Here is a 24505-nt window from a genome sequence, read left to right on the forward strand (position 1 = left end):
CAGGAGCCAGGAGCTTCTTCCAGGTCTCCCACGTGGGTGCAGGGGCCCAAGGACTTGGTCCATCTTCCTCTGCTTTCCCTAGCAGTGAGCTGGATTGGAAGTGGAGCAGCCGGGACTAGAACCGGCGTCCATATGGGATGCCGGCACTTCAGGCTAGGGCGTTAACCCGCTACACCACAGCGTCGGCCCCTAGCCTATAATTTTAATATCTAATAAAAATTAAATCGCTTTATCAGAGGGCGGCTACTTTTCCCTCACATGTTTAGTCTATTATTAGGAATACCAGGTTACTTTACGCCTATTAATATTTTATTGAATAATATAAGTTATTTTGAATAGCTACCATATTTTCACGTTAACGTCAGGACACATTTTAGTACCTATTACAGGATTTTTCGTTATCTCCCAGCTCCGGGTTCCACGGCCAGCGCTACCGGCGCTCCTGCGCCTGCGCACTCCCAGTCCCCGGGGCGCCGGGTGGGCAGTCCTTGCGCGGCCGTTTTACGCCTCTGGACTACATTTCCCAAAGGCCACTGAGGCCAGGCCAATTTAGCTTGGACTACATTTCCCAGAGGCCACCGGGGACAACTAGGACCCCGGATCCCACTGCCAGTTTTTCGTTACTGTAGCCGGGCAGCGAACTTAGGCTAAGGCAGTGCTTGTTCTCTGGGGAAGGGCTTTGCGGACTCCGACCAACCCCACGGGGTAACCAGGGCTTGAGTGAAGAAGACAACAATAATGGGAGGAACTGGGGGACCTCTGCGGACGTGGGCCGGCGCGGGACCCGGACCCCAACAGGCGGCGAGCGCGAGGGCAGGGAGGCTCCGTGGGCTCTGGCGGGGTCTCAGGCGCCGGGGCGGTTACCAAGCCTTCCGGTGATGTTCTCCCGCAGGAGACGCAGAACTACGGTTGCACGAGTTCTCTGTCGTGTGTGTGTGTGTTTATCCAGTCACTCCTGTATTTGAGAGAGCGAGGGAGACAGACAGGTCCCCCTTCCGCGGGCGCGCTCCCCAGATGCCCTCAACGGCCAGGTGTGGGCCAGGCCGGAGCCTGGAGCCCGCGCTGCCTCCCAGGGGTGCGCCAGCAGGGAGCCGGTCTGGGTGGCCTCGAGCTGCGGGATGCGGTGTCCCGGCACCGTGCTGACCGCTGCTGACCTTTCTGAGCCAGAGGGGTCTTCAAGGGACCTCCCCCGCGGAGACTGCGCCTCCTGCCAGGCTGGGAGCTTGGGGAAGCAGCGCCCGGCTCCCTTTCTCTCCCGTTGGTTCTGGATGTGAGGCTGTGCTGGGAATGGCCGTGCGCACGATCAGAGCTCAAGACCATGCAGCTGGCTAGGTCAGGGACGCTCACGTGATGGACTGGTGGGCGGGGAATAGGGTTAGTCCTGAGAAGGGGTACCCGTGTGAGCCCGAGATGTGCACAGTTACGGGCAGTGGTAGTCAAGAAGTGTTTAAGTTCTTTAGGAATCCCATCTAAATATGAGATTTTCTAAGATATTTTGCAAGGTTCTTGTGGGCAATATTTTGGTTATTTAGTGAAGGAGAACAGGGGTTTGGCAAGTTTGTGAGCATCTTTTCCGTAGGCAAGATTCCGTCCACTTTGCATTCATTCTCTTAGTCTATAACTACCACTTAGCCAGAGTTATGTCTTCCAGAGAAGACTCTTGTTAGTGAATGAGCCTAATTATATTGATAAAGTACAATTACTGGATGTGCATATGAAATTTCTGAAGGCAGAGTTAATACAGACTTGTGAAAAAAATGAGTAACCTGAAGATAGAATAGTTATTTAGGGATGCATTCTCTCCCTCTTTCTTGCTAGCTTGTGACTAGGGTTCTGTTTTGTGTCTAGAATAGATTCACGCTAACCACTTATGTTAGGAAGCAAAAGACTCTTAATTCTTAGTTTAAAAAGGAGGCTGTGGACTTCATACCCTGCGCATGCGTGCTCCAGGAAGAGACGAGCGCGCCCTGAGCCTCCTGTAGTCTGAAAAAGACCCTCGAGGCTGGCGTGGCTCAGCAGGCTAGGCCACCACTTGCGATGCTGACGTCCTGTGTTGGAGTACCTGCTGCACCTGCAAAAGTAGCAGAAGATGGTCCGAGTGCTTGGGCCCCTGCCATCTGTATGGGAGACCCGGATGGATGGAATTCCTGGTTCCTGGCTTTGGTCTGGCTCAGACCTGGCTGTTGCCACCATTTGAAGAGTGAACCAATAGGTGGAAGATCTCTTTCTCTCTCTGCCTCTCCCTCTCCCTCTCTCTCTCCTTCTGACATTCTGCCTTTCAAATAAATAAATCATTGAAAAATTGTATTATCTCTTAAGGATTATAGCAGTGTTATGTAAAAGCTGTTAGTGCAGGTAAAAGGACTTCCAAAGACCTGTCGTACAAATTACTTTCCCAGTGACAAGCTTTGATATTTCCAGCCATCATATCAGAGTGGGGCCTCTTTAGTGTGGGAGAAATTCAAGTGTCAATTCAAGTGTCAGTCTTTTCTGCTTTTTTTTAAGAATGATTTTTTAAAAAATTATTTATTTGAAAGGCAGAGTTAGAGGCAGAGAGAGAGAGAGAAAAAAAAAGGTCTTCCATCCACTGGTTCACTCCCCAAATGGCTGCAATGGCTGGAGCGGAGCCGATCCAAAGCCAGGAGCTTCTTTGGGGTCTCTGTGGGTGCAGGGTCCCAAGCACAGGGCCATCTTCCACTGCTTTCCCAGGCCATCGCAGAGAGCTGGATCGGAAGTGGAGCAGCTGGGACTCAAACTGGCACCTTATACAAGATGCTGGCACTGCAGGAGGCGACTTTACCCACTACACCACAGTGTCAGCCCTGTAGAACGATATTCTTAAGGCTGCTTTCTAAATTTTGTGCTTAAAATTATAATAAAGCATGCCAGAGAGATGTGTCCACAAAAAATAGAAGCAACGTTCTTCTTTTGTAAAAATGAAATAAAGGGCATGTAATGTTCTTCATATAATAACTTCAATAATAACAGCTAACTCATGTTATACAATTCTTCTATTAAGTGTTTTCTGTGGGTTTTCTTACTCTTCAAGAGAACCATATGTAGTGACTGGTGTTCTTAACCCTGTATTAGTGATGAGAAAATTGAGCCTGAGCGAGTTCTTCTATTTTCTCCACTTGTCCTGTCTTGGCTGACCTCACCCTCTCCTGGCACCATGAAAAAAGTTCTGGCTTGGGTGATATGAACTGTTTTTCAACATCCAGAGTGTGAGGGTGGAACGAGGAGAATCTGTCAAGGAGAGCCATGGAGCCCAGTGTCAGACGTAGATCAGCCTGCTCCAGGGGGGCCTGGCCGGAACCCTGCAGGCGTCAGCCTCCTCCAGAGGGGCCTGGCCGGAACACTGTAGGCGTTTGTGATTCTGCCTCCAGGAAGAGGTCTGCCCTGCGTGCAGCTGTGAGCAGCTGGGTTCCGTGGGCTTCGACCCCCCCACTCTTCCCAAATTTTGTCTGCAGGTGGTCGTAGCCTGTAAGGAGGCTGACAGGGAGGGACAAGAAGGTTTATTGGCCTCCGTCATCTGTGGACATCGAAGCCTCCTTTTCTTCTCCCAGCTTGGGTTTCCCAGAGTCTGATAGAACTCCAACAGAGACGGATTGGTTCTCACGTTCCTAAAGGCATGGCTCACGTAAGTCGGTGTTTCTCCTTGAAATGCTGGGATTTTTAGGTTACATAAGTATTTTTCATGAATTAGCCTGAAGTGTTCTGCCTAAGACGGCACCATCTAATCACCTACCTCTTGAATTCCTCCTGTTTGGAGGAATGATGCCAAGTACCTGTTTCCTCCTTATGAGACTGTTGTTTTCTAACTGGCGTTCATGCATTCATTGAGTAAATTACGGAGCAGGTATGATGTGGGATGTCTTGCCGGGGAGCTACCATAGGGCAGTGAAGGAGTGAAATGTCCTAGAAAATTGTTTAAGCTCCCCGGGCAGTCTGTGGCTGGGGGGTTAGAGCCATGGGCTTCACCTGATGGCTTCATTGGACCACACGTCAGAAGATTTGGAATTCCCCAGGGACCTGATGAGATGACTGATCACCTTGTTAATAGGTTGAGATCTCATGTCAAAGTGCCAGTTTGCGTTCCAGCTGTTCTGCTTCTGATCTAGCTCCCTGCTGATGTGCCTGGGAAAGCAGTGGATCATAGTCCAAGTTTTTGGGCCCTGCCCCCTGCATGGGAGACCCTGCATGGAGTTCCAAGTTCCAGGCTTTGGCCATTGTAGCCATTTGGGGAGTGAATCAGGGAATGAATGCTTTCTCTCTTTCCTCTCTCTATTACTGTGCCTTTCAAATAAATAAATAATCTTGAAACAACAAAAAAAGCAGGGGCACCAGTTCGAGTCCCCACTAATCCATGTCCGTTCCAGCTCTCTGCTATGGCCTGGGAAAGCAGTAGAAGATGGCCCAAGCCCTTGGGCCCCTGCACCCATGTGAAAGACCTGGCTCCTGGCTTCAGATTGGCAGCTCCAGCTGTTTCAGCCAATTGGGGAGTGAACCAGCGAATGGAAGACCTCTCTCTCTGCCTCTCCTTCTCTCTGTGTGTAACTCTGACTTTCATATAAATAAATAGATCTTTTTTAAAAAAAAAGCAGGAAGAAGTGTTGAGAAAGGGGTACCAAATAACAATGTGAAAGTATTTTCTTAGATTGACAGAATTAGACCAAGCTGAGACATTTGGTTCAGTGTATATTTACAAAGATGAAATAATTCGCCAACTCTTACTCCCATTCTTAAGATGACTTTTAGGCCAGTTATGGAACTCCATCAGATTCCCAGCTCGGTGGCAGAGACCCAACGACTTGGGCCATCACCTGCTGCCTCCCACAGTGTACATTAGCAAGAAGCTAGAATTGGGCCGGCGCCGTGGCTCAATAGGCTAATCCTCCACCTTGCGGCGCCGGCACACCGGGTTCTAGTCCCGGTTGGGGCGCCGGATTCTGTCCCGGTTGCCCCTCTTCCAGGCCAGCTCTCTGCTATGGCCAGGGAGTGCAGTGGAGGATGGCCCAGGTGCTTGGGCCCTGCACCCCATGGGAGACCAGGAAAAGCACCTGGCTCCTGGCTCCTGCCAGGATCAGCGCGGTGCGCCGGCTGCAGCGGCGGCCATTGGAGGGTGAACCAACGGCAAAAGGAAGACCTTTCTCTCTGTCTCTCTCTCTCACTGTCCACTCTGCCTGTCAAAAAAAAAAAAAAAAAAAAAAAGAAGCTAGAATTGGAAGTGGAGCTGGTACTAGAACTCAGGTGTTCTGATACAGGGTGTAGACATTGCAAAGTGGTGTCTTACCGCTTCGCCAAATATCCATCCCAATTTTTTTACCCACTTTGTTGAGCTATGACTGACATACAAAAAGCTGTACATATTTAATTAATATAATTTGAAGAGTTTAGGAACCCATGAATCTGATATTTTCCTTCCTTTTTGGCACAAGATATCTGAACTTTACCTGTACCTTCTCTGTCTCACTCTAGACATTGTTTCAAGGATTCCCTCATTCATATTAGTGGATTAACAATGATTGCCCTTTAGTATCCTGATTTAACTTATTTTTGTCCAATGATTTTGTTTGTTGCTTGTTATCAGCCAATTCCTTCTGTATATCAATGGGTTATAATTTTGTGCTGATTGACATGGGTTGGGCCCACTCTTGAAGAATGTATTAATGTGTACTGCTTGTAACAAACTATGCTTGTAATAAACTATCATAGACTTAGTAGCTTAAAACCACCCTCAATTGTAGTTCTATAGAGTAGAAGTCCAGTGCAGCATAGCCAAGTCAAGATATCAACTACAGCTGGCATTGTGGCATACATGTTGAGCTGCTGCTTGTTATACAAGCATCCCATATTGGAGCTTAAAGTCCCAGCTGCTCACTTCTGATTCAATTCCATTAATGTGCATAGGAAGGCAGCAGAGAGTGGCCCAATTGCTTGGGACCCTGCTACCCATGTGGGAAACCCAGCTGGAGTCACTAGCTCCTGTCTTTGGCCTGGCCCAGACCTGGCTGTAGCAGCCATTTAGGGAGTGAACCAGTGGATAGAAGATCTGTGTTCCTCCCCTTCTGCCTGTCACTCTGCCTTTCAAATAAGTTAATTAAGTAAATATGTGGAGAAAAAACTGATATCAACCATAGCTGCTGTTCTTTGGGGCTCAGGGTCCTCTTCCGAGCTCACCGGTTACTGGCAGAATTTATCTCTGTCTGGCAGGAGCCATCCTTCTCATGCTGTGACTATCCTGACTTCCCTTCTGCTAAATCTCTCTGACTTCTTGCACCCCCAGCAAGGAAAAAGCTCTGCTTTGAGGGCCCATCTGGAGTAATCCAGTCCCTATCATAAATCAACTGATAAGTATTTCTTTGCCATGTGATACAACATATTCACTGGCTTAGCAAGTGGGCAAAGGGCATGAGAGCCAAAATAATGTCTAGTACAGGGAGTTTGGGAGAAATAAATGAAGAATATATTGCTATTTATATACTGAAAGCCAGTGGGAAAGCAAAGAAATGAAGTAATAGGAACAGAAAATAAATGAATGTTCTTAGACAAAGCCAGCAGCTTACAACATTCTTGGTGCAATGACATTTTACCTTAAACATGTATAGGGTGAGAAAGATCTGGTCTGCAAAGAACCCATGCCAAAGGCTTTCTGGGAAATGACACCACCTACACAAAAGATGAGAAAGCTTGTGATACATTCTAGGTGCTGAAAGGGGAAGTGATGTGAATAGGAACCAAGAGAGATGTGGCTTGGCATGAGGCCTGATAGGTAAGCAAGGACCACATTATTTATGAAAAGTTAGATGGATTTTAATTTAAGTGCAAAGAGAAATCTGGAGGAGGGGATGGAGGGATGAAATACAGGTTACACAAGTGAAAATTTCATCTGTGTCAGAAGCATTTGTTACAGATGTTAAAAATTTGATGCACAGGTAGACCTGTAGACTAATGGAACAGAATAGAAACCCCAGACATGAATCCACGTATCTGTATCTACAACAAACTCATCTTTGGCAAACTAGCTAAAATCATTCCCTGTATAAAGGATAGTCTCTTCAATAAGTGGTGTTGGGAAAACTGGATTTCCACACGCAGAAGTTTGAAACAAGATCCCTACCTTAAACCACATAAAAAATTCAACTCAATGGATCCAGGATCTAAACTTAAGACCTGAAACCATTAAATTACTAGAGGAAGACGTAGGTGAACTGCTCTAAGACATTGGCCTAGGCAAAGACTTCTTGGATAAGACTCCAGAAACACAGGCCGTGAAAACAAAAATTGACAAATGGGATTGCATCAGGCTAAAAAGCTTCTGCACAGCAAAGGAAACAAATGACAAAGTGAAGAGGCAACTGACAGAATGGGAGAAAATATTTGCAAACTATGCATTCAATAAAGGATTAAAAACATACAGATGACATAAGGAGCTCAAGAAGCTCAACAACAACAAAACAACCTGCTAAGAAATGGGCAAAGGATATGAGCAGGCATTTTTCAAAGGATAAAATGCAGATAGCAACAGACAAGTGAAAAAATGCTCAGGATCACTAGCCATCTAGGAAATGCAAATCAAAACCACAATGAAGTTTCACCTCACCCCAGTTAGAATGTCTTACATAGAGAAATTAACAAACAATAAGTGATGGTGAGGATGTAGAGAAAAAGGTACCCTAATACATTGATGAGAATGCCAGTTAAACGGTATGGAGATTCCTCAGAAAATAAAAATAAATCTTCCATATGACCCAGCTATTTCACTCTTTGGAATATATCCAAAATAAATGAAATCAGCATATGAAAGAATTGCCTGCACTCTTGTGTTAATAGCAGTTCAACTCACAATAGATAACATTTGGAATCAACCTAGATGTCCATCAGCTGATGGGCGGACATATCCACCCATACACACACACATATAACTATATACCAAATGTATATATCCATGATGAAATATTACTTAGTATTAAAAAAATGAAATATATCTACAACAGAATGAATACAACTGGAAATCAGTGTGCTAAGTGAAATAAGCCAAACCCAAAAGATAAATATCAGATTTTTTTCTTATTTGTGATAGTTAATATAATAGTATAAAAATTATGTGGATGTCATATAATTTGGCAATAAGTTATAAATATTGTTTCACTTAATCATACCATGTGAATGACAATATACTCTTCTTTCCCACATTAAAAGAAAGATAGGACTCTTAGGGGTGCTAGTAATGTTTTGTTCTTGGGTGTTGGCTAGGAGTGTGATCAGAGAACAAAGAACTCATCTGTAAACTTACATGCATTTCTTGGTATGTTTATTATATTTCAGTAAAATGCTTTTTTAAAAAAATAGATGCACAGGAACATTCATTCGCTGTGTATTCTGGTTCAGGGGGTCTGGGGGGTGCTTGAATGTCAATGTTTTAATTAGCTCTTCAAATAAAGTGACACCTGTTTCACTAATAACCAGCCTTAGTTTATATAAACTCTCATTAATCTCTTCATTCCTCCTTTTTTGACTATCACAACTATATTTTAGTATTATGGTATTTTGTCTTTTTTCTTCCATAGGAATCTATTTGTTCTACATAGGAAAACAAAAAAATTTTAATTTGCTTTCAGATTTGCAATTGAAATGTGAGATAACCAATTATGACGAAATGTCCACTTATAAAAATTGTACATCTTTTGCTCTACAACAGAGTATTCTTAACAGAGAAAGACCATTTGGATACAGGGATGTGGGAAGACTTTTTGTCAAGGCTCAGCATTTGTTCAACATGGCAGAACACATACCCAGGAAAAACAGGAAGAATGTGGGAGGGACTTTAGTAGTGAACATCAATGTGTCATACATCAGAAGTTGTATCTGGGTGAGAAACCATGTAAATGGAAGGCATGTGGGAAGGGCTTTAGTGCTTCTTCATATCTTGTTCAACATCAGAGAACTCACACTGTTAAGAAAAGTATGAATATAAAGAATGTGGGAAGGCCTCTAGTCAAGGCTCAGCCTGTGTTAAACATGGGAGAAGGCATGCTAGCGAGTAACCACATGAACATAAGGGATGTTGGAAGGCCTTTCTCAGCAGCCATCAACGTATTGTACATCAAGAGTACTCATACTGGTAAGAAGCCACCTGTGTGTAGAAAATGTGGAAAAGCTTTGTAGTAGCTCATACTTTGTTCAACACCAAAGGATCCATATTGGTGAGAAACCCTATGAAGGTAAGGAATGTGGGAAAGCTCTTATAGCCTATGGGAGACTTATTCAGCATCAGAATACTCACACTAGTGAAAACAGTTTGGGTGTAAGGAATGTTCAAAGGCCTTTAGTACCTTTTCATATGGTGTTCAACATGACAGAATTCACTCTGGTGAGAAGCCCTGTGAGTGTGAGGGATGTGGAAAGGCCTTTTCTGTGTCTGGACAACTTACTTACCAAAGTATCCATACTGGTGAGAGGCCATGTGAAGAGAATGTGGAACAGCTTTTTGTAGTAGCTCATACCCTGTTCAACACCAAAGGATCCATAATGGTGAGAAACCCTATGAATGTGAGGAATGTGGGAAAGCCATTAGCTGCTCTCCATACCTTGTTCAACACAAAAGACTTCGTACTGGTGAGAAACCCTATGAGGGTAAGGAATGTGGCAAGGCCTTCAGCACTGGTGCATAGCTTGTTCAGCATCTGAGAATTCACACTAGAGAGAAACTATATGCAGGAGAGGAATGTGGAAAGACTTTCAGTCGTGGGAATGTGGAGTCTTTCATGTGTGGCTCATTGTTCAGCATCTGAGAACTCATGCTGGCAAGAAAAACTCAAAATGCAAAAATTGTTGGTAGATTTCCAGAGATATTTTCATTTTTCTGATACAGATGCCCCTTGACTTGCAGTGGGATTCTATCAGTATAAAGCCATCATGTGTTGAAAATGTCAGACATTGAAAATGCACTTAATACAACACACATAACCTGCTGAATATCATAACTTAGCCTAGTCTGTCTGAAGCATATTCAGAACATTTATAGTAGGCTACACCTGGGAAAAGTTATCTAACACAAAGTCCATTTTATAATAAAATATTGAATATCTCATGTAATTTACCAAAAAGAGTAAAGTTTACAGTGCAGTTTCTACTGAATACATTATCAGTTCACATAATCATAAAGCCAAAGAATCAAAACTCAAACCATTGTAAGTTAGGGCCTATCTGAATTAGAGAATTTATAATGTAATTCAGAAAATAAGGCTTCATTTGTCATTCTTGTGTTTAAAGTATTAGAATAATCATACCAGTGAACTTTTTGGGAAAGATAATAAACATTATTTAATGTTCACAATGTTGAAAGCATGAAGTTTTATACTTACATATCAACAGGGGACCAGCATAGTTAAACAGGAGAGCCAGTGTGCTTACCACTATGGGGTATTGTTTTCAAAATGATGATTAATAGAACTTGCATTCTTTGCTCCATAATCTTAGTTTCATTATTTTTTCTACCTGTTAGCGAAACTTTGATCGTAAAACCCTACAGATGTAGTTAGTCTAGCAATGCCTCCCTTTGTCCAGTTTAGAACTGTAGGTGAATCTTTCTGATAAAATTTTGTAGAAGGAAAGGAACAGGAGAGGATATTCATGTGGAAATTACCTCTTAAACTGAATCAAGTTTTTGAAAGATACTCACTTTTAATGTGTGTGAAAATGTCAACAGCCTGTGATCTACACTGTCCGAAGTTAAATAGAAATTGGAAGTCAGTAATACAGTAGCAAAGCCAACTACTCCTTTAAACATTCCTTTCTTGACTTTTTTCCTATGAACATTTCAACATAGAGGAAAGTGGAAAGGAGAGCAAAATTGCCACCGTCTTTGATAACATTTTACCTGATTCATTTTTATCTCTGTTGCTTTATGAAGAGAGATGTCGCCCTCTGTTCTTGAAAGCACAGCAGTCTCCTTGTGGGGATTCTACCCTCACGACTTCATCTAAACCTAATCATCCCCCAACTGTCTCACCTTCAAATGGCATCACGTTGAGGATTGGGGCTTCAGCGTATGCATCTGGAGGAGACATACTCAGTCTGTAACATTCTTCCTTCAATAGCATTCTTCCCAAAATTAGCCAAGACTTTCTGGAGAAATGACTACTTCCAGGAATGGACAGAGGTGATTACAGGTGATTGTGGAACAGCTTGGGACAGAGAGCAATGATTCTTTAAAAAAATTAGGATCTTTTCAAAGACACAAAATAGCCAGAGATTCCCATGGGCATGGGTTGTGATGGTCTGAGTATGAAATGCAGGGTCTTAGTCCACCCGTACAGGATGGACTGGGTCCGAGGAAATGTAAGTGAGCCACTCACCTGTTCCCCAGCCTCCTGATCCTGGAGACAATCAGACGCAGCTGGGAGCCAAGTCTAGCAAGAACTCGTTTATTTCACACGTAACAGAGCCTTTTATAGCACAAAACTGCAGAGTCACTGGGGCAGGGCTAAGGACCAACCAATCACTTAAACGGTCATTTTACGGGGCGATTTCTATAGGACTAGCCATATGTCTATACACTTGTTACTAGTTTTGTTACCTCCCCTGATGTTGCATAGCCAATTAGCTTTGGTGGTAAACAACTTTGGATTTCACCCACCTTGCTTCCTCTGGGCACCATCTTTGAATTGCTTCGTGTAACTAATTTCCCCACATGAAAATTGTGATTTTTTAGTACAGGGCTCAGAAAACTAAAATATAGATTAAAAAAAAAAGACAAAAGCAGACCAGTCAAGAGAAAATCATAGCAATAGTTTGTTTGGGATATTCAAGGAATTTTACTTGTTGTCTTTCCAAAGGACCAAAGATAACATGTGCTTGCAAGAGTGATGAGAAAGCCCAAACTTTAGCAAAAAAAAAAAAAAAAAAAAAAGGCGAATAGCTAAAACAACACCTGAACACCTGGTGAAGTCTTACCTTCACCACAACCGTGCTTCTGCTCATCCCAAGAATGAATAGACATTAAAAATCAGTTTAATACACAGTCTCTTCGCTGACCTCAACAGGATAAAGCTAGAAAAAAAAAGAGCAGGCTGGCGCTGCGGCTCACTAGGCTAATCCTCTGCCTGCAGCGCCAGCACCCTAGGCTCTAGTCCTGGTTGAGGTGCTGGGTTCTAGTCCCGGTTGCTCTTCCAATCCAGCTCTCTGCTGTGGCCCAGGAGTGCAGTGGAGGGAGGCCCAGGTCCTTGGGCCCTGCACCTGCATGGGAGACCAGGAGGAAGCACCCGGCTCCTGGCTTTGGATCGGCACAGCACTGGCCGTAGCGGCCATTTGGTGAGTGAAGCAACAGAAGGAAGACCTTTCTCTCTGTCTCTCTGTAACTCTGCCTGTCAGAAAGAAAGAAAGAAAGAAAGAGAGAGAGAGAGAAAGAGAGAAAGAGAGAGAGAGAGAAAGAAATAAAGAGAGAAAGAAAGAAAAAAGAAAAGGAAAAGAAAGAAAGAAAAAGAAAAAAAGAGCAAAGGGAAAACTGGAAAACTCATAACTTTGTAAAAATTAAATAACATAATCAGTATATCAAAGAAAAACATCACAAAAGAAGCCATAAAATAGAGGTAAAATGAAAATACAACCTACCAAAATGTACGGGATGTGGTCAAAGCAGTCCTAAAAGGCAATTTTACAGATATCAAGCTTGTATTAAGCAAGAAGAAAGACCTCAGATCAGAAATCTCACTCTGGGGCTGTTTGACATGGCAGTTAGGATCATGCTTGGGGCACCCACATCCCGTTTTTGTGCACCTGGGTCGGGTTCCAGCCCCTCTCCTGATTCAACAGTCTGCTAATGCATAGCGCAGGAGGCAGCTGGTGATGGCTCACGTACTTGGGGACCTGCCCTCCATGTGGGAGGCCTGGAAGAAGCTCCCAGCTCCCAGCTCTGACCTGACTCAGCTCTGCTTGTTGCGGGTATTTGGGGAATAAATCAGCAGACGGGCACTCTTGCTCTTTTTCTCTTTTTCAAATAATTTTTTAAAAAGTTGTATCTAACTTTACAACTTAAAGAACTAGTAAAAGAAAAACAAACTGAAACCCAAAACTAGGGCAGGCATTTAGCTTGGCAGCTAAGATACCATTTGGGCTGCCTGCATCCCATACTGGAGTACCTGATCTGCGTCTCAGTTCCACTTCTGATCTGGCTTCCTGCTAATGCACACCCTGGGAGGCAGCCAGGGATAGTTCAAGTAGTTGAGTCCCTGATATTCACGAGAGAGACATGGATTGAGCTCCCAAATGTTGGTGTTAGCCTGACCCAGGCCTGGCTGTTGCAGTCATTTGAGGAGTGAACAAGTAGATTGAAAATCTCTATCTCTTTTTCAAATAAAATTTTAAAAAAGCCAAAGCTAGTAGGAGGAAGGGAGGAATAAAGACATTAGAGATACCTAGAGAACAGAAAAACAACATAGAGTCAGCAAAACCAAAGTCAGTGGTTCAAAAAGATGAACAACGCCGGCGCCGCGGCTCAATAGGCTAATCCTCCGCCTTGCGGCACCGGCACAGCGGGTTCTAGTCCCGGTCGGGGCGCCGGATTCTGTCCCGGTTGCCCCTCTTCCAGGCCAGCTCTCTGCTGTGGCCAGGGAGTGCAGTGGAGGATGGCCCAAGTGCTTGGGCCCTGCACCCCATGGGAGACCAGGAGAAGTACCTGGCTCCTGCCATCGGATCAGCGCGGTGCGCCGGCTGCAGCGTGCCGGCCCCGGCGGCCATTGGAGGGTGAACCAACGGCAAAAGGAAAACCTTTCTCTCTGTCTTTCTCTCTCACTGTCCACTCTGCCTTTCAAAAAAAAAAAAAAAAAAGATGAACAACTATAACTAAACTTTAGCTATTTTTACCAAGGAAAAAGAGAGAAAAACAAATTACTAAAACAATTAGAAACAAGAGCAGGGACTATTACTGATTTTACAGAAATAAAAACCATTACAAGAGGGGCCAGCATTGTGTTGTAGCAGGTAAAGTCACTGCACCTAGGAAAAGCAGCAGAAGTCGGAGCAACGGCTGAAGGCCTTCCCACATTCACTGCCCCCCAAAGGGCTGTTCGGGGAGAGTTTCCCACAGTCATTGCCCTGGGAAGGCCTTTCTCCAGCGTGAACTCTCCGGTGTTTAATCAGGCTGGGGTTGCCGGCAAAGGGTTTCCCAGGAGACTCACACTCACAGCATCCATCGGGTTTTACTCTGTTATGAACACTCTGGTGTTGAATGAGATGAGTGGCATGGCTAAAACTATTCCACATCTCTGCGCGCGCGTAAGATCTTTCATCTGATTCTCTGATGCCCAGCAGGTGTGAATCTGCGCCCAGAATCACAGCGCTCGTTTTGCCCTGTGCAGTGTGCAAATCTCCCCCGGCTTCAGTGCTCTTGTCCACACCGGGCGTGAAAGTCTCCCGTGGCCCCCAAGGCCTTCCCACCCTCCCCACCCTCCCTAGGTGTGCAAAGCTTCTCTGATGTGTTCCCTCTGTAGGTTCCCACCGGCCAGGCCTCGTCTCCTCCCTTCCAAGGGCTTGCTCACCTGCTGCTGCACCTGCTGCTGTGGCAGTTTTACACTGAACTCAGATCCGCTCCCAGATGCTTCAACACACACACGGTTTGTGCCCGGGATATGAGGCCTGATGTGCAGCCAAGTGTGAAATGTCTTTCACACACACGTCACAGGGGTAGGTTTCCTGGGTGGACACAGCTGCGTTGGGATTCCTGTCCTGTGACACTCCTTCTACAGAGACACTTGGCTGAGAAGGTAACTCCTCACCCTCTGATCCACAGTGACGACCTGAAAGCAGAGAAATGCCGGCCAAGTTCACGTAAACTCTGGTAACAGCAAACGGCCCCATCGCATGTGCCCACCTGACCCAGGGATGACTTCACGGGATTGTTGGAAACATACGAAACCTTGGGTAATGGTAAGGAGTGGTCCACACGGCAGTGCTGGCCTGGCCGGATCACAAACTGGGAAAGCCCAAGAACACAAGGATGGGGTTCAGTGCTGGGTGGTGAGACAGGATCTCCAGCTCATGTCCCTACCGAGACCTTTAAGCGGGGACTTGCCTACAGCAGGAGTGTCCAGACCCATGAAAATCTTGTTGCAGCCGAGCTCTATACCAGAACTTCTAGGCAACGTGTGCGTCTGATGACACCTGCAGCGTAGGCCGCCGTGGGCAAGTGCCACAGCAGAAGCTGTGGAGTCGGCCTGAGGCCACGAGGGTGGAGCACGGGCAGAGATGACCATGGGCAAGGCGTCACGGTGAGAGGGGCACACTTGGCGTTCTCTGGGTGGTCCTGAGCAGGAAGCTGGCGGTAATGAATCACAAGACTCCCACCTTTGTCGGGACAGAAAATGCAGCGACTATCTCAGGTGACGACTACAACTTTCACACGGTCACACACCCTTGCACCATTGGGCTCTTTTGTTTTATTTTATTTCATCTTCTTCAAAAATCAATGCAATTTATTTTTAATTTCTAATTGACAACATCACGTGAAGGGATCATGTACAACATGGTTTTGCAATACGTGCGGGTTGTGGAATGGCTAAAGCGATCTAGTTCATATATGTCTTATCTCACATAGTTACGGTCTTTGTGGTCAGAACACCTACAATCTACTTTCTTGACATGCTCCAAGAACACAGTGTGCTGTTGTTATCTATGGAAAACAGAGTTCTTCAAGTCCTTCACCTGCCTAACTGAAATTCTGGAGCCTTTGATCAGCACTTCCTCTCTCCGCCCGCTTCCCACCGCGGCCCCTGCACCTGCCCGGCCACCGTTCTGCACCCTGCCCCTGCCCGGCCAGCGTTTGCAGATTCCACCTGTTGTGGACGACAGCCCTTTATCAAATGTATTTTGCAAATATTTCTTTACGCTCTGAGGCTTGACTTCTTATCCTGTTGACGGTGTCTTTGGCAAAGTGGAAGTTTTTCATTTTAATGGAGTCCAATTTAGTAATTGTTTCTTTCTTGGATCATGCCTTTGTGTTAACTGGTAAAAAGTCCTAGCCAAACCCAAGGCCATCTAGATTTTTTTCTGTGCTATCTTCTGGGAGTTTTATAGATTTGCATTTTACATTTAGGTTTATAATGCACTGAGATAGTATTTTTTAAAAGATTTACTTATTTATTTGAGAGGCAGAGTTACAGACAGAGAGAGGGAGAAAGAGAAAGAGTGCGCATGAGCGATCTTCCATCCACTGGTTCACTCCCCAAATGGCTGAAATAGCTGAAGATGGGCTGACCTGAAGCCAGGAGCCAGGCGCTTCTTCTGGCTCTCCCACGTGGGTGCAGGGGCCCAAGCACTCGGGCCATCCTGTGCTGCTTTCCCAAGTCATTAACAGGGAGCTGGATGGGAAGAGGAGCAGCCAGGACACAAACCCGTGCCTATACGGTATGCTGGTGCTGCAGGCGGGTGGAGGCTTAACCTACTAAGCCACAGCGCCAGGCCCTCAGCTAATTTTTGTGAAGAGTGTAAGGTCTGTGTCCAGAGTATTTTGGTATTTTTTGTCCAGTAACTCCATCATTTCTTGAAAAGATGCTGCTTTTTCCATCAACCTGCCTTTGCTCATTTGTCAAAAATTAGTTGACTGCGGACGCATCCATGAAGGATCAGAGTGTTCTTGTCACTGGGTACAGGGCCGTCTAAGGATGGCAGATTCTCACCATGCACAGCTTCACTCTCCCTGATTCTAGCCACTCTTAGAAAGCACTCTGCTATGTTCTGTTTCAAGGCTAAGTCCTTGGCTTCCCCTCTCCCCCATGCAAGCAGCCGAGGCCGAGTAAGCCAGTCAGAGAGAGGCTCATCTCTGCACCTGCAGCCTCTCCCGAGGGCCCAGCTGCAATGCCGTGGCAAGCTCGGCGCCTGGCTGAGCAGTCTGGGACTGTATCAGAGCCACCCGCAGATGCGCTGTCCTGCCGCATCTTCCGGGAAACCAGCCCCCTTCTCTGCACCGCTAACCCAGACGTCCTCAGCAAGCAGGTGGTCGGTCCTGCTTCAGGCTGCTGATCTGCTGTGGTCCTCGTCTATTAACAGATTAAACTGCCTCGCTCCTTCACCCCCAGACCTTGCCCTCGTTATTTTTTTTTCAGATTTATTTATTTTTATTTGAAAATCAGTTACAGAGAGGCAGAGGGGGAGGGGTGATTTTCCATTCACTGGTTCACTCCCCAAATGGCCAGGTCACCACCATGCGCTCTTGAGTTTGTCCTTGAGTTAGGGGAGGAAGAGGAGTGGCAGAGTTAAGGTTTCGAACCACAGTGGAAAATAATGTGAGGACGAGGAAGCAGAGGACTCCCAGGAGAGGCAAGGTGAGAGGACGAGAAGTAGCGTTTCTCGTAGGAGAGAGGTTTAGACAGCGCGGGGGGACGACCTTGAACCCAGCCTGCCGCTGCCTCCACAGCTCTCCAGCAAGGAACTTCAGGGTCAGCCCCTGGAGTGGGACTGGGATGGCTGCGGGCACTCTGGCCCCGCTGCATTTCTGAGACCGGAAGTCTGAAGGTGTCTCCGCTCGTGAAGGGATGGGGCAGGAAAAGGAAGAGTTTGCGAGCCCCAGGATAAGGGTGGAGCCAAAGGCATCCCGGAAATGAATTCCACCGCAGGGGAGGTGAAGGAGTAACCTCTGCTGAGTCAGCCTGTCCGGTGCTTCCTGCTGCAGTTGAGAAACGACCCACCATCCTGCCTGTAGTGAGCCGCTCCGACGCCTTTGAGAAAGATGGGAAAATACTCCTCATCTCCAGGGACTGGGGATTGATGCAGCAATGGATCGGTACAAATAAACCTACTAAAGCAATGTGTGTGTGTCGGGGACAGGAGGCAGAAGCTGGCCAAGATGCCTGGAGCCCTTGGTGGAGTGCCTGGGCGCCACGCCCTCCTCTGACTCCTGTGGCTCCAGCTTCCCATCAACGCAGAACTGGAAGGCAGCAGTGACGACTCAAGTGGCGGTGTTCCTGCCACCCGTGTGAGAGGCCTGAATTGAATTCCTGGCTCCCAGCTTCAGCCCCAGACTAGCCGCAGCCATTGTCGGCATCTGAGAAGTGAATCAGCAGATGGGTGGTATCTGTCCATCTATCCATCATCTACCAATCTATCCATCTATCTACCTATCTATCCATCTACCTATCTATCCATCTATCTACCTATCATCTATCCAAGGCCCCTTTTGTCGGAGACCACACATTGCCTCCAGTTTTGAAGAGCGTTGTGCCGGTTGAGGGAGAAGCATCTTCGAAATCACTGCTTCCCAAATGCGTCCCGTGCCCATCTCCCTTGACCCCAAAGTGTGTCAGGAATGGGAACAAATCTGTCCCAAGCATGAGGACTATCAGTGACCTGGGGGGCCGTGAGAGGCCAGGGAAGCTTGGGTGACTTCCCAGAGCCGTCAGAGAGAGCACGGATGGGTGGGTGAGGGAAGCGGCTGGGGCTTCACAGGTTAGTCCTTTGCCCGAGTGTTAATACCTAAACTGGAAATGAAATCCCCGCCCTGTAGACTGAAAGACAGGGAAGCATAACCAAGAAAAGCTATGTTGGGTATTGCGGGGTTTGAGACGCATGAAAAGGGTTTTGAAAGGATGAATTATATGGTGAATTATCTAACCCCCCATGGTGATCGTTTGTGTACCCCATAGAATATAGTGGGTAGCAGGAGGTGAATCCCGGAGTTGGGAAAGCAGGCACAGGAAGTCATTGGTGCTCCTGTAGTTATTGTTTTTAATTCCTTCCAAGCCAGACACATGAGACCAGACCTCATCCCACTCCCTGGGATGCCCACATGCCGTGTCATAATGCCTGGTTCAAGTGCTGGCTACTCCACTTCTGATTTAGCTCCCTACTGATGCACCTGGATGCAGCAGATCATGTGGGAGACCTGGCTGGAGTCCCAAGACCCTAGCTTCAGACTGGCCCAGACCCAGCTGTTGTGGGCCTTTAGGGAGTGAACCAGTGGATAGAAGATCTCTCTCTCCCTTTCAAATAAAATAAATCATTTTTTTTAAAGTGGACATTCTTTGGGGATGATGCTGTGGAAGATGGCTCAAGTCCTTGGGCCCCTGCACCCAGGTGGGAGACCAGGAAGAAGCTCCTGGCTCCTGGCTTTGGACTGGCCCAGCCCCAGCCTTCACGGCCATTTGAGGATTGAACCAGTAGATGAAGACCTCTCTCTCTCTGTTTCTCTGTCTCTCTCTCTCTCCCTATTTCTATAACTCCGCCTTTCAAATAATTACGTAAATCTTAAACTAACTAAACAGATGTTGTCACCTTCAGAGCCGTCACTGTTAAAGCTGTCTGTTCCATTCTGGCTCATGCCTCAATTTTTGGTTTCAAGGTGAGGGGACACAGCTCAGTCCCAGTTGCCATCCATAGATCGGATTATTTTTGCACATCCATGGCACAGCTGGTCAGTCACTATCTAGCCGAAACCAGCTCAGGCCAGCTTGGTGGTGAAACCTCTGAAAACAACTTAAACAGTGGTTTACAGGTGGGCATTTTGCATAGCAATCAAGACACCCAGCTCCACTTCTGATTCCAGCCAATTCCAACTTCCCGCTAATGAACTCTGTGAGACAGCAGGGCCTGGTGAGCAGCTGGGTCTGTTCCACCCCCTTGAATGACCCAGGTCAGTTTCAGGCTCCTGGCTTGGCCCAGCCCTTGCATCTGGGGGGTAAGCCAGCCAACACATGGAAGATTTCGCTTTCTGTCTATCCCGGTCTCTCTGTCTTTCAAAATAAAATGAAAATAAATTAAAAAAATTAATGTGAGATTTTATTTAAAAAGACAATTGCAGGGGCTGGCGCTGTGGCATAGCAGGCACCATACGGGTGCCAGTTCAAGTCCTGGCTGCTCCTCTTTCGATCTAGCTCTCTGCTGTCGCCTGAGAAAACGGTAGAAAATGACCCAAGTCCTTGGGCCCCTGCACCCACGTGGAGACCTGGAAGGAGCTCCTGGATCCTGGCTTTCAACCAGCCCAGCTCTGGCCGTTGTGGCTAGTTAGGGAGTGAACCAGTGGATGGAAGACTTCTCTCTTTCTGCCTCTGCCTCTCTGTAACTCTGCCTTTCAAATAAATAAATAAATAATTTTTAAAAGATTTTATTTATTTATTTGAGAGGTAGAGTTACAGACAGTGAGAGGGAGAGACAGAGAGAAAGGTCTTCCTTCTGTTGGTTCACTCCCCAAATGGCTGTTATGGCCAGCACTGGGCTGGTTGAAAGCCAGGAGCCAGGAGCTTCTTCCAGGTCTCCACGTGGGTGCAGGGGCCCAAGCACTTGGGCCATCTTCTACTGCTTTCCCAGGCCACAGCAGAGAGCTGGATTGGAAGAGGAGCGGCCGAGACTAGAACTGGTGCCCATATGGGATGCCGGTGCCATAGGCAGAGGATTAACCCACTGTGCCACGGTGCCGGCCCCTAAATAAATCTTAAAAAAAAAAAAAAAAAGGCAATTTCAGTAGACAGGACATTCAAGTCATAAGATCTAGAAGCATCTGAAAAGGCTGGGGGTGGGGTGGAAGGCATTTCTCTTCCCGAGAGGAATAAATAAGGCCAGAAAGAACTGCTTTCGGGGTGGGGTGAGCAGGTGCGATCATCTGCACAGGAAGTGTTTTTCTTTGCAGTCCACTGCTCCTCAGAAGGGGACGTTGCCAAGGCTGTTCTGCATTCTGTATTGCTGAAGCTCAAGGATGCATTCAAGTTCAAGGGCCTGGAGGGAGGACAGAAGCCTGAATAAACTTTGGTCAAATCATGTTAGCTCATTTTTTGGGGTTATATTCTTTTCTGTTAATTTGTAGATTCATATCATTATTTGAATTTCATTTATGGGTGGTTTATTTTGTGAGACCTTTGATATACGGGGAAAATATTCATAATACTACTAAGCATTAATTTCTTAATTAATTGTAATTTCCCACCAAATGTTGAAACTGTTGATTGTTTTCCCCTCATTGTTGGAGATGAAAGGTTTGACTGTAGGACTCCAAAAGCGGTGTCCTCTTGTGACGACCCCAGAAACACAGACTCCAGACCAGACGATGCAATAGAACAGGAGGTAATTTTATTTCATTTGCGCAAATGGGCCCCCTACTGCTGCAAGCAGCAAGCAAGTGAGAGGAGCCCCGAGCAGCTATCTCACACAGCTTTTAAAGGGCAAAACCACAAAATTAACATATTATAGGCTGGTGTAAGTTCATTGGATAATTTTCAGTAGCGGGCCTTGCAGCTTTCTTTGTTAACCTTGAGTAAGCGTAGGGAAGGGGCTTATCTACAAGGCAGGTGTTCTGTGTATCTCTGGTTAGTAGCTGACTGCTTTCTCTGTGAACTGGTTTACTCCCCATTTCCCAAGGCCATCTCTGGAACAGTTTGTCTCAGGAGCCCCATTTTTTTTATGGTGGCTCTTGGCTCCTTTCATTCCCCCATTTTCTCTTTGAACTAATTTTAATCCTAAAATTGTGTGCCGTTAATGAGGGGTTTTAATACGGTCACTGGTGGCCAGGGCTTGATACTGTTGTGTGAGGACTAATGCCAATGATCAGCAAGCCAGGCCTTAGCATGTGGGCCCATGGCCAGCCATGGGTCTCCACATTTTTTTCTTTTTTTTTATTAAATTGAGAATGGCCTCTGTCTTGGGTTGCCCTCAGTCATCTCTGTCCTTACCCGTCATCGGTAACTCTGGCAGCTTGGCCTAGAGCCCTGTCTTAGGTTGGTACAGGATGCTGAGCGTCTTACCCATCTTTGAGTACCATTCCAGCCCAACATTAGGTGAGAGATGAAACATACAGCCAAATATTAATTATTTTGATTACAAAGGAGGCTTGGTACAAAGTTTTAAATGATGAATCTCAGTCCATTTATACTATAGGGAAGTCAGCATAAAATGCAGAACACACGGAAGACATCCCATACAAAGTGGGAAAAGCGGTAGCAGTCCAGCCAACATTAATAACCAATGAATTCATTGAAACCCTTCAAATGAATAGTGGGTTAGTAATAAACATATGTTGCATTTTACTCTTAAGTTTATCAATAACAGACTCTATATATGGCACATTGTTAGTAATGTTAAAGCAATATCCCCCAGGTACAGGTTTACAACTTATATGATTTTTTTAACAGCGAGTAATTGTTAGCTGCATGGCTTAAAAGCACTCCTGAGTGAACTTGATTTAATTCTTTGGCTATATTGGATAGCACAGTAGCAGTAAGATTGATTGCTTTGGTCACCAAACATGTAAGCCTTTATAGTCCACGATTATTTCCAAAAGCCAGTCCAGGAACACTTACTACTGATGCAGCCATGGCAAGGGCAGTGTCCTCTCCTATTAGGATGACGTTGTTATTGTAGTCTTTAAGTAAAGCACGCCACTGACGTGCTCTATCCGCTGCTGTAAATACAGATGTTAGCATCAGGGCCACACGGCCCAGGGAGCAATTGCAGAAAGGCATGTTGGTTACATGGAAAAACCCATCCCTTAGGAGCCCTTGTCCCATACCAGTACTGGATCAGGTCCATTCCATTGATTGGTGATAGGATCCCTTTATTTCACCACTGCTCTTTTTACAGCTGTTTTTAAGCAGTTAGAATTTAACAGAGACATCAAGAGAACATAATAGATTACTTTAACTCATTGCTTTAACAGAGGATCAGATTTTGATTTTATGTTAAAGAAAATAACCAAAGATTTTTTTTATAACATTTTGTGACTTTTTCACACCTTCTGTAACTTGCTCAAACTTTTCTCTTCTCCCCCCCCCCTTTTTTATTCCAGTATAAACCAGCCATTAAGATAAACAATTTTTATAAATTATATTTTTTTTATTTAAAAGTATTTTTTTTAACTTTTTTTATTAAGAACACGCTTTTATGTTTGTGACCTTTTACATCAAAATGATGGTATCTGGGACTGTAGCAGTCAATGGGAGAGTAATTTTGTTTAATTTCCTGTAATCCACAGTCATTTTTCAGGTTTCATCTGATTTTTTAACATGTCAAATTAGATAATTCCTTTTAGTGATTATGGGAATTATCACTCCAGCACTAAGATAATTTTTTTATTGTTTTAAATTTTTTTTTATGTCCACCTGAAATTTTGTATTGTTTACACTGAATAACCTTAGTTGGCCCTGGCAGCAGTACAGGAGCTTGATATAATTTTTTTACCACTACCTAGCAGTTTGACTCTAAAGGGCAGTATTTTTTTTTAATTTATATTTATTCTGTACTTATTTTTTTAATTGCTTACACATGTATCAGTATGCAGATAACAAAATCCATTTTCACCTCCCCAAAGCCTATAGTTCATCCCCCTTTTCCACCGGCACTGATAGCAAAACCTCAATAACTTGTGGAGGCTGTGCACTCCGTAACTTGCCATCCCAATTTTCACTCGATTCTGAGCAGAGAGCCCATTCCTTTACCAAAGAGGCGAACTGAAGGTCTTTTCAGCCAGGAACATCACAGGTTACGCATGCAACTTCAGTTTTTTTTTTAAAGAAAGGCATTGCTTTGCATACTTGCAGATCCTGCCAACTACGCCAATTTGTGACAGTAAATTACTTTTTAGCTGTCTGCTGTGCACAGACTTAGTTACTTTTAATCTGCAAGAAATACGCTGCAAGCCTTGTAGTGCACACTAAAATTATTTAGAGGAAAGATGGTAAAGGAGCATAGATTAACAGAATGTTGCAATAAACATGGCTCCATTGCTTTAATGGTACTATGGCAAGATGGTCCACTGATCCCTGTAGGGAGGGCCTGAGGCTGGCCCCGCTTCCAGTTTCCTGAACTCTGTTTTTTAATGAATTACCTTCTTTATCAGTTTTGGAGTGACATTTATTGGCCCAATGCCTTCCCCTTTAGCACTGGAAGCAAATCCCAGCAAGAGCCTTATTTTGATTTTTGACTTCTGGACAATTTTTGTACATGTCCCTGTTGCCCACATTTATAGCACCCTCATTTATCAGGCATAGCCCTCCTTGATGATTTTTGTAATGACATACCAAGCAGAGCGTCAGGTCCTGAATGTCCTGTTATTAATATATTTTGTTAATTTTTCATTAAAGGGACTGTCACAGAACACCTCAATCACAGTAGCCAATTGATCATGTAATCATTACGGGCACATTTAACATTCAGCTTGACTGCGTGTTCCCCCAGGATGAAACAGCAGCAACAGAGGCTTGCTCCGGCTCCCCCCTAAAGCCTCCAAGGACAAGGGTGGCTCATTGCCAAGATTTTAGGCAAGCAGTGCGTCCCATCTCGGGTCTTGGCCAGAGAGCCGAGACATGAAGCATGCCCACCTGTTTATCAGAAAACATTCCTTTATCCTCCTCCCCGGGAACTGGCCAGGCTCCCAAGGAGCAGGAGAAGGTCATTCGGCAGCAAAGTTTCTTGGTTACCAGAGCCAAATCTAGGTACAAGCCTCTCCATCCCAAAAATTTGTCCTTACATTTGGCCCTAGGGTTGCATTGAGAGGTAGACATAATTAACACATCATAAGAATACAATA

The 24505-nt window shown here is 45.4% G+C and overlaps 1 long non-coding RNA gene across 1 annotated transcript; it reads left to right on the forward strand.

Moving 5' to 3' along the window:
* Nucleotides 1–288: 288 nt before the first annotated feature.
* On the forward strand, nt 289–24420 carry LOC127486930 (uncharacterized). Its single transcript, XR_011384250.1, has 4 exons — nt 289–3640; nt 14493–14685; nt 14792–14928; nt 20618–24420. It is a non-coding gene; the product is annotated as an uncharacterized lncRNA (long non-coding RNA).
* The last annotated feature ends 85 nt before the right edge of the window (nt 24421–24505 follow it).

Source organism: Oryctolagus cuniculus, chromosome 18, assembly GCF_964237555.1.
Source record: "Oryctolagus cuniculus chromosome 18, mOryCun1.1, whole genome shotgun sequence".
In the NCBI taxonomy this organism is placed as follows: domain Eukaryota; kingdom Metazoa; phylum Chordata; class Mammalia; order Lagomorpha; family Leporidae; genus Oryctolagus; species Oryctolagus cuniculus.